This window comes from Tiliqua scincoides, chromosome 5 (genome assembly GCF_035046505.1).
Source record: "Tiliqua scincoides isolate rTilSci1 chromosome 5, rTilSci1.hap2, whole genome shotgun sequence".
Classification (NCBI taxonomy): Eukaryota; Metazoa; Chordata; class Lepidosauria; order Squamata; family Scincidae; genus Tiliqua; species Tiliqua scincoides.
Window position 1 is genome coordinate 134,954,605 of NC_089825.1, and position 8,122 is coordinate 134,962,726.

The following is an 8,122-nucleotide window of genomic DNA, read 5'->3' on the forward strand; positions in this document are numbered from 1 at the left end:
ATAGTATTATGCCAGGGACTAGACAGGTAGCCACTGAGACATGATTAGCCATGGGATTCATACCCCCTTTCTATGCTGAAGCCACTGTTCCTGACTTGAAGACGATTAGGAAAAAAATAATTCAAAGTAAAACATTGTTATTTTAATAGTTTTAAGTTAACAATAAAATAGGATACTCTGGGTTCAGCTCTTGTTATTCCAAAATTTCACCCTGAGTTTCTGCCAGGAAACCAAGAAAAATGCAACCTATGGCATAAGTACATTTTCACAATGTTTAAACTGAGAGTTTTTATTCTAGGTACACTTCATAGTCATTTTGTTGGAGGGGGGCGGGTGCGTAGATTAGATTCTTATGTATAATCATCCCAGGCTTCACCTTAGGACACCACCAGCTCTTTCCATATGTCAGAGACAGGACACTGAAGGAAAAAGAATGATTATTAGATATCTCATTGTTGTCTTCTTATTAACTGTTCTCGTTTGTTCAGATCAGGCCGCAGGATAATGATGTAGCATTTGGGAGAAAAGATGCAGCCTAGTAGCCCAGCACTGGAGGCCAAGATGGAGAAGATCTCTACAGCCACCATGGCTTTTCCCCTTGTGCTCAGGTAGGTTGGCACAAAGGACACCCAAACACTGCAAAAGACCAGCATGCTGAAGGTAATGAATTTGGCTTCATTGAAACTGTCTGGCAGTTTCCTGGCTAGAAAAGCCACACTGAAGCTGACAGAGGCCAGGAAGCCCATGTAGCCCAGGACAAAGTAAAACATGGTGGCCGAACCTTCATTACATTCCACTACAATTTCTCTAATCTGTGAGTGCATGTCCAGCTCGGGGAATGGAGGAGAAACACCCAACCAAGCAGCACAAATGCCTACTTGAAAAAGAGTGCAGGATAAGACAATAAAGTGTGCCAATCTTTTCCCCACCTATTTCCGGAAAATGTTTCCAGGCTTGGAGGCCATGAATGCCACCACCACTGTGATGGTTTTGGCCAAGATAGACGAAACAGCAACAGAGAAGATGAGGCCAAAGGCTGTTTGCCGGACAAGGCAGGTTGTGTTTGTAGACTTTCCGATGAAGAGCAATGAGCAGAGGAAGCAAAGAAGGAGGGAGATGAGAAGAATATAGGTGAGGCTGCGGTTGTTGGCTTTGACAATGGGAGTGTCCCTTTGCTGAATGAAGATTCCCAGCATCACAGCTGTGATCACAGCAAAGAAAAGAGCCAAGGCAGCTAAAGTCATGCCCAGGGGTTCTGCATAAGATAAAAAGGTTGGTGTCTTGGGAATGCATCCATCTTGGTGCTTGTTTGGGTAATGATCTTCCATGCAAGGAATACAGTAATCCATGTCTGAAAAAGCAACACAAAAAATTCTAAGATTCTGTTCTTCTAAGGCAGCAGTTTTCAAACTTTTGGGGAGAGTTTGAGATGCTCTAAGTTCATACAGGGGTGGGGGGAGGTAATCCATGTCTGGAAAAAGAACACATACCAAATTCAAGCTACTATAATTGTTACCAGGAATGACGATATGTTCTTCCAAGAGTGTCAGTGCTTTCAACACACTAGCAGCCCAATCTTATGGGCCTGCTGTGCTGCTGGAAGGGTGGTGGCTGGTGGGAAGAATGGGTAGGGGGGTGGGAGGAACAGGGTAGAGATTGGGGTATGATGGAATGTGTGTCAAGGATGGGAAGGGGGCATTATTAGCTGCAGCATCTTTGCTGATATCCTATCCCTTTTCCCGGCCTCAACCCAGCCAGTGGCAGTCCTGGAGAGGGTCGGGGGGGGGAAGCCCTAGGTGCCATGCCTGTGAACCCCGTGGGGGTGGAACTGCTGTGCCTGCTGCAGCACTGCTACTGTCACCTGCCCTTCAGAGCCATTCTGGGGGCAGGCAGAAACCCCGTGCTGCATTCAAAGCTGCTCTGGAAGCCTTCTGAGTTCTCTGGAGTGCCCTGTTTAATGGTGCTCCGGAGGACTCAGAATGCTTTCAGAGCACCTAGGAACATTGTGTGAGGCTTCATAAGGTGTGTAAGTCTCCTCGGGGGGCAGCGTGTTGCAGGGGGTGTCATGTTAGGGGTCCCAGGGCAGCACAGGGGCCAGGTCTGCAACTGAATCCAGCTTGCCAAGTCTGCTCGGACCTGCCCCAGCAAAATTGTCACATCCTGGCAGTGTACCCCTGGCGCAAGGGAACCAAGAATCTTGCTGAGACATCTGGGACTTCCCCTTTTGGGATGCAGGGTGTGCTCCAGTGGAAGGCTGCTCCAGAGGGGCAGGGGAGAGGGTTAGAGAGGATTAATCCAATTCAAATTTCTGAACTATACACAGCTTACCGATTTGATCTGAGATCTTCCCTTCTGGACACGGAGCACAATCATAGCAGCAAAATTTCTCCCCTTCCTTCCTTTTCCTGCTGGAACCAGGTGGGCAGTTATCATTACAGAGAGACAAGGGCGGCACCTGTCCTTAAATCGAGGAAGTTTTAGCATTAACACCAAGCATGTTTGGGGAGTTTTGGTGTACAAAAGACGTGCCAGTTAAGAAGAGGGGTGATGACAGTGTATAATACTATCCTTCAGTTCACAGGTGGCACATTTGGTCAAATGTACTCAAAATTATTTATGACTTAGACATAAACACAAATAGAGGATGATAACAGTTTCCACACTTGGATGGAGCCCTGGTGTATTGAGGTCAAGAAGGAGGAGGTAGCAGTTGTTTCCTTGACCTGGCCTTTGCTGCCCCATTGAGTCTCACTGGACCTTTGCCAGTTCCAGGTCTGAGTGGATGCAGAAGGATGAATCCAGGCTAGGAAGGGGGATCAGATTTTGGCAGCAGCGCTCCTGCTGACCCCAGCCCTTTCCTGGCCTTGATCTGCTCTACTCCTTGCTTGCGTCTCCACCCCATTCTGCCCACTTGCCTCCTTGTTCCACTGACTCCTGAGCACTGTCCACCCCTGTACCAACTTACCAGTGCTGGGGTGCTTGTGGTGGCTACCAGCATGAGGGTCTGGTCTCTCCTTTCTTACAGTGGCAGCTGGGCAGTGTGCTACGGTACCTTGATATTTGCAGTGCCCAGAAAAAACACTGAGTCACCGGAAGATGCATTCTGGCGGGGGAGAGGACCAGTTGGATCGGGCCACTTATCTGACCATGCTGTTTTTGAGCATTGCGGGGCTGGGGAGCCTTCTTTTGTGTCACTTAACAACCTTGTTCGCTCCTAGGAGATGGCTTTTCTCCACAGGGTTCAAAGTGCTGCACAAGCAAGGTACAGTCACACATGGAACTTGTCAAGGATCACGCAAGGCTCCTTGACAGCTAACTTGACAGTGTGGGTAGGGATGAGTGGGCTGACAATAAAAAGCGAGGCTTCTGCTTGAGTCTTGGACTGTCAAGCTGTTCTGGGAGCCTGTATTCAGCTGATCATTTCCAAAACTCATGGCCCAATCTTATGCTTATTGCACCAAGCCATGCTGTGTTGGTTCTCTTCTTACACTGGCACTGACTGCCACTAAGTAGTGAGTGCAAGTAGCAAAACATCAGGAGAGGCAGGAGGGGATGGAAAGAGGGCAACTGGGGGGGTTGGAAGGGGCAGGAGATGGGAAGACTTGGTACCACTGGATATCTCAATCCCTTTCCTGGACCTGATCCTGCACACAGGTCAGTACAGAATTGTGACAGCAAAATAGATGTTGAAGGTCTGAATATACCCTTCTGTGTTGTGGATATTTACCTCTGAGTAAAGGAACTATTGTTCCCTTACCTAGAGAAGACCTCTGCAACTGACCCCCACCTTAGGATGCAGCGGTTGTTGTTTTGGTGCTGGTGCATCCATGGGGGTGGTGGTGGAAATGATACGATTGGACATTAAGTGTACCTCCAAGGACTGCAGGGAAATGTACAGGTGACTAGGAACTGGACCCTCAGACAGCCTCTGCCACCTACCTGTGTCTCTTTGCACATAGTAAAACAAAATTTCAAATTTTGACAGGAGATATTTATCTAGCAAAAAACAAGATTTCCCAACCTGAATAAAATAGTCAGGCCACTCAATTCCATCCACATCAATGGCAAACATTACGCCTGAATCAGCCTGAAGATTCAAACTCCCCACTTTGACTCTGACGTAGGAGTCATTCCTGAAAGTGATCAAGTTTGTAATATCGAATCCAGCTGCTAATTCTCCCTGTTCGTTGAACTTAATTTCCTCTCCACAACTGTTGTTGAACGAGAGCCTCAGAAGAGGTGAGTGGAGCTGGGTGGAAAGAGGCATGAAAGCATCAGGTTTAAACCTACAATAATATTCCTAGTAAGCTGTTCTAAACGGAATTCCCCATATGAATTTCCTTCTTAGAGTGAAAAGGGTTTGATAGATTATTATTTGACCATATATTCGACCATAGCTTCTTAGGGACCATGTAAAGGAAAGATCATAACCAGATTCTATGCCAATTAATTGCATGAGTTGGTTATGATGCTGATTGGGAGAACTTGTGGAAAAAACCACGTGTCACGGTAGAGGAAGGGGTTCTCAGCATCTACGGGCTGATCCAGGGCAGTAGGGCCTAGTGGTTAGCATACCTTTTCTGCCCCCCTCTTTCCCCTGCTTGGACACTCAGCAGAATGCAGAAAAGCTTTGGTATAATATCACCTCTGCCACCAGCCACAGACACACTGTTCATGTATACTGTAAACAAATTACTAAAAGTCTAACATAATTTCCTCTCCACAACTGTTGTTGAACGAGAGCCTCAGAAGAAGGGAGTGGAGCTGGGTGGAAAGAGGCATGAAAGCATCAGGTTTAAAACCTACAATAATACTCCTAGTAAGCTGTTCTAAACTGAATTCCCCATATGAATTTCCTTCTTAGAGTGAAAAGGGTTTGATAGATTATTCTTTGACAAGTTATACTCGACCATAGCTTCTTTAGGGACCATGTAAAGGAAAGATCCTAGCCAGATTCTATGCCAATTCATTGCTTGAGTTGGTTATGATGCTGATTGGGAGAACTTCTGAAAAGAACCACATGTCCTGGTAGAGGGAGGGCTTCTCAGCATCTATGGGCTGATCCAGGGCAGTAGGGCCTAGTGGTTAGCACACTCATGCCTTTCCTGCCCCCCTCTTTCCCCTGCTTGGACACTCAGCAGAATGCAGAAAAGCTTTGGTACAATGTCACCTCTGCCACCAGCCAGGAGATCAGGCTAGAGAGAGGGGCTAACTGGGCAAAGCCCCCGCTTTGAAAAAAAAATTGAACCTCTGTGTTTTCTATCAAAATCTTTCTCATACTAGCACTTGCAGAGGATGTAGATGTGACAATCCACAGTGCTGTTCATTTATACTGTAAACAAATTACTAAAACTCTAACCAAAAAGGGAAAAATGAAATGATTGATAAAAGCAGATAAAGAGGAAATAAACTTGGCTAAGGGGTATTCCCAACTGCACTTATAATTTATGCCAGCAGATGGTGCTGAGGCACTTCGTGTTGCATGTTAAAAGGACCAGCTGCAAGTTAAATCTGAGGACATAAGAACAGCCCCGCTGGATCAGGCCATAGGCCTATCTAGTTCAGCTTCCTGTGTCTCACAGTGGCCCACCAAATGCCCAGGGAGCACACAAAACAGCAAAAGACCTGAATACTGGAGCCCTCCCTTGCATCTGGCATTCTGACATAACCCATTTCTAAAATCAGGAGGTTGCACATACACATCACGGCTTGTAACACGTGATGGATTTTTCCTCCTGAAATTTGTCCAATTCCCTTTTAAAGGCATCTACGCCAGATGCCGTCACGACATCCTGTGGCAAGGAGTTCCACAGATTAACTACACACTGAGTGAAGAAGTATTTTCTTTTGTCTGTCCTAACTCTCCCAACACTCAATTTTAGCAGATGTTCCCTGGTTCTGGTGTTGTGTGAGAGGGAAAAGAGCATCTCTCTATCCACTCTGTCCTTCCCAGGCATAATTTTGTATGTCTCTGGGTGCAATCCTAACTCACTTCCCAGCACCGACATAAGGGTAATACAACTTTCAGGTAAGGGAACAAACATTGCCGTACCTTCAGGAGGCCTCCGTGACTGCTCCCCATCTGCAGGATGCAGCACATGTCCCACTATCACAGCTATGCCAATGCTGGAAAGTTGGTTAGGATTGTGCCCTCAATCATGCCCCCCTTCATGCGCCTCTTTTCTAGGCTGAAGAGGCCTGAATGCATTGTGGAAGGAGTACAAAGGGCAAAAAAACCCATAAGCACTGATGATCTGTAGCTAGACTTATTCCTGCCTTTTCAGGGTAACCCAGTTATCCAACATTTTCACTCATCTTCAGTGAGTCCCTTCCACCCAGAGCCCACTACATGGGCTTTGGGCTGCTGGAACAAAGAGAGCACTCCTTCTTGTCAGCTTGGAACTTTTAGCGCTAGGTTTTAACACAGTCACTGGTTTACCCGACGAAGTCTTTCCTTCCTGGAGGAGAACTGGCAGGAACATGAGCCAAGCAGCTAGTTCAATCCTGATTCAAAGTTTCAGACTCAAACAGAAGACAAAAGCTAAACAAAAATGATGTTTTGCAGAACAAAGGGCTGCAAACCTGCTGCTCCCAGCATCTGAATGGCACAGCAACTGCCCCCAAATGCAGAGAAATGGACAGAGAATTGAGGAAATGCAGAGAAAATGCACAGAAAAAAAAGGGGGAACTTGGGGAATGCAACCAGTCAGCTATCACCTTTCAGGAACCTGAGGACTCACAGTAAAATGGTAACATTGGATTGACAGGATTACCTGCCAGGGCTCCAGGTTCAGTCTTTTTCCATTCCCTCTTTCTTCATATCTGGCTCTGGGGGAAGGCAGGAGATGCAGGGCATGTGCCACAGCATAGACAGCATTGTAGATACTATAGCTGTGGCCCGTCATGCTCATTTCAAAAACAGGTGCAGGGAGGCTCTCCAGCTCCTCCTCTCCGGTACATTGTCTTCTACTCTTTGGAGGCACACCAAGTTTTGGGAACGAACAGCCAAATGCATGCTCCCAGAACATCTTCATATAGCCATTATTTTTCTCCTCCAAAGGGTCTATATTCTGAAGAAAGTCTGTGAATCCAGGAGGCTGATTGGAATGAATTGAGAAGGAAAGAGCACCATGGAAGAGAGCATCACGGAATGGCTGAATATTAAATATCATGTAATAGATGTTGCTTGTAAAATCAATCTGGGCTGTCATAATCCACAATTTACCTTCAGGGGGTTTAAATTCTGGAGTGACCAGAGGAATCATATTTATAGCACACATAGCGGTCGTCAATAATACAATATTTGGAATGTCCGCATAGAAAACAATTGCATTGGCTTTACTCCCCAGGAACACTGGCATATTGTTCACAAGTTCTTTGAGATATTCAGTTATTGTCACAGCATGCATTCTCCCTTTACGCCTTTCAGTGAAGGCTGAACAAATTCCTTTTTGGGACAGCATGGGTTCCAAGACCTGTAAGAAATGTTCTCCAGCTTCATTATCCATAGCAAGGAGGCCAACCCATTTCCATCCAAAATGCAGACATAACTGGACAATTCCCCAGTACTGAAGGGCTTCATTGGGGACCATGCGATAAAAGGAAGGCAATTTGGACTTGTCCTTCTTTCCTGGTTCAAATGAGCCATAGGAAAACTGGAAAAATAGAATCCAGTTACTTTAGGCATGAAATAGAATTATTTGAAATTCATATTATGTACTTGCTTAGTAATTAATTTCTAACTAACTTTTTTTAAAGATAGAAATCCTGATGGCTGCTTGGATTGAATTATAAATGTACTTTCCAGTCTTTAAACTCTTTAAAGAAAAACTTTGTATTTTGTCCCACTTCTACAGAAGATAATTCAATTTATTTATTTTTTATTTTTTTGAAAAAAAAAAAAAAAATTCGGAAGGCTGAAATGTTTGTACCATCTGATATACTCCAAAATAGAAAAATTCTTAGATTTCACTTATCTTTTTAATCCTACATATATTTTTTCAGAAGAGAATGTCCCTGCTCTGAGTACCTGGTGACACATCTAATCATAAAAGAAGGGAAGAGTGACTTGCATGTGAAATGAAGAAAAGTGTTTGTGGCCCTCCCAAGGATAGTTCTTACC

At 45.3% G+C, this 8,122-nt stretch overlaps 1 pseudogene; it reads right to left on the minus strand.

Moving 5' to 3' along the window:
* Positions 1–449: 449 nt before the first annotated feature.
* On the minus strand, positions 450–7,211 carry LOC136653705 (vomeronasal type-2 receptor 26-like; annotated as a pseudogene).
* Positions 7,212–8,122: the final 911 nt, after the last annotated feature.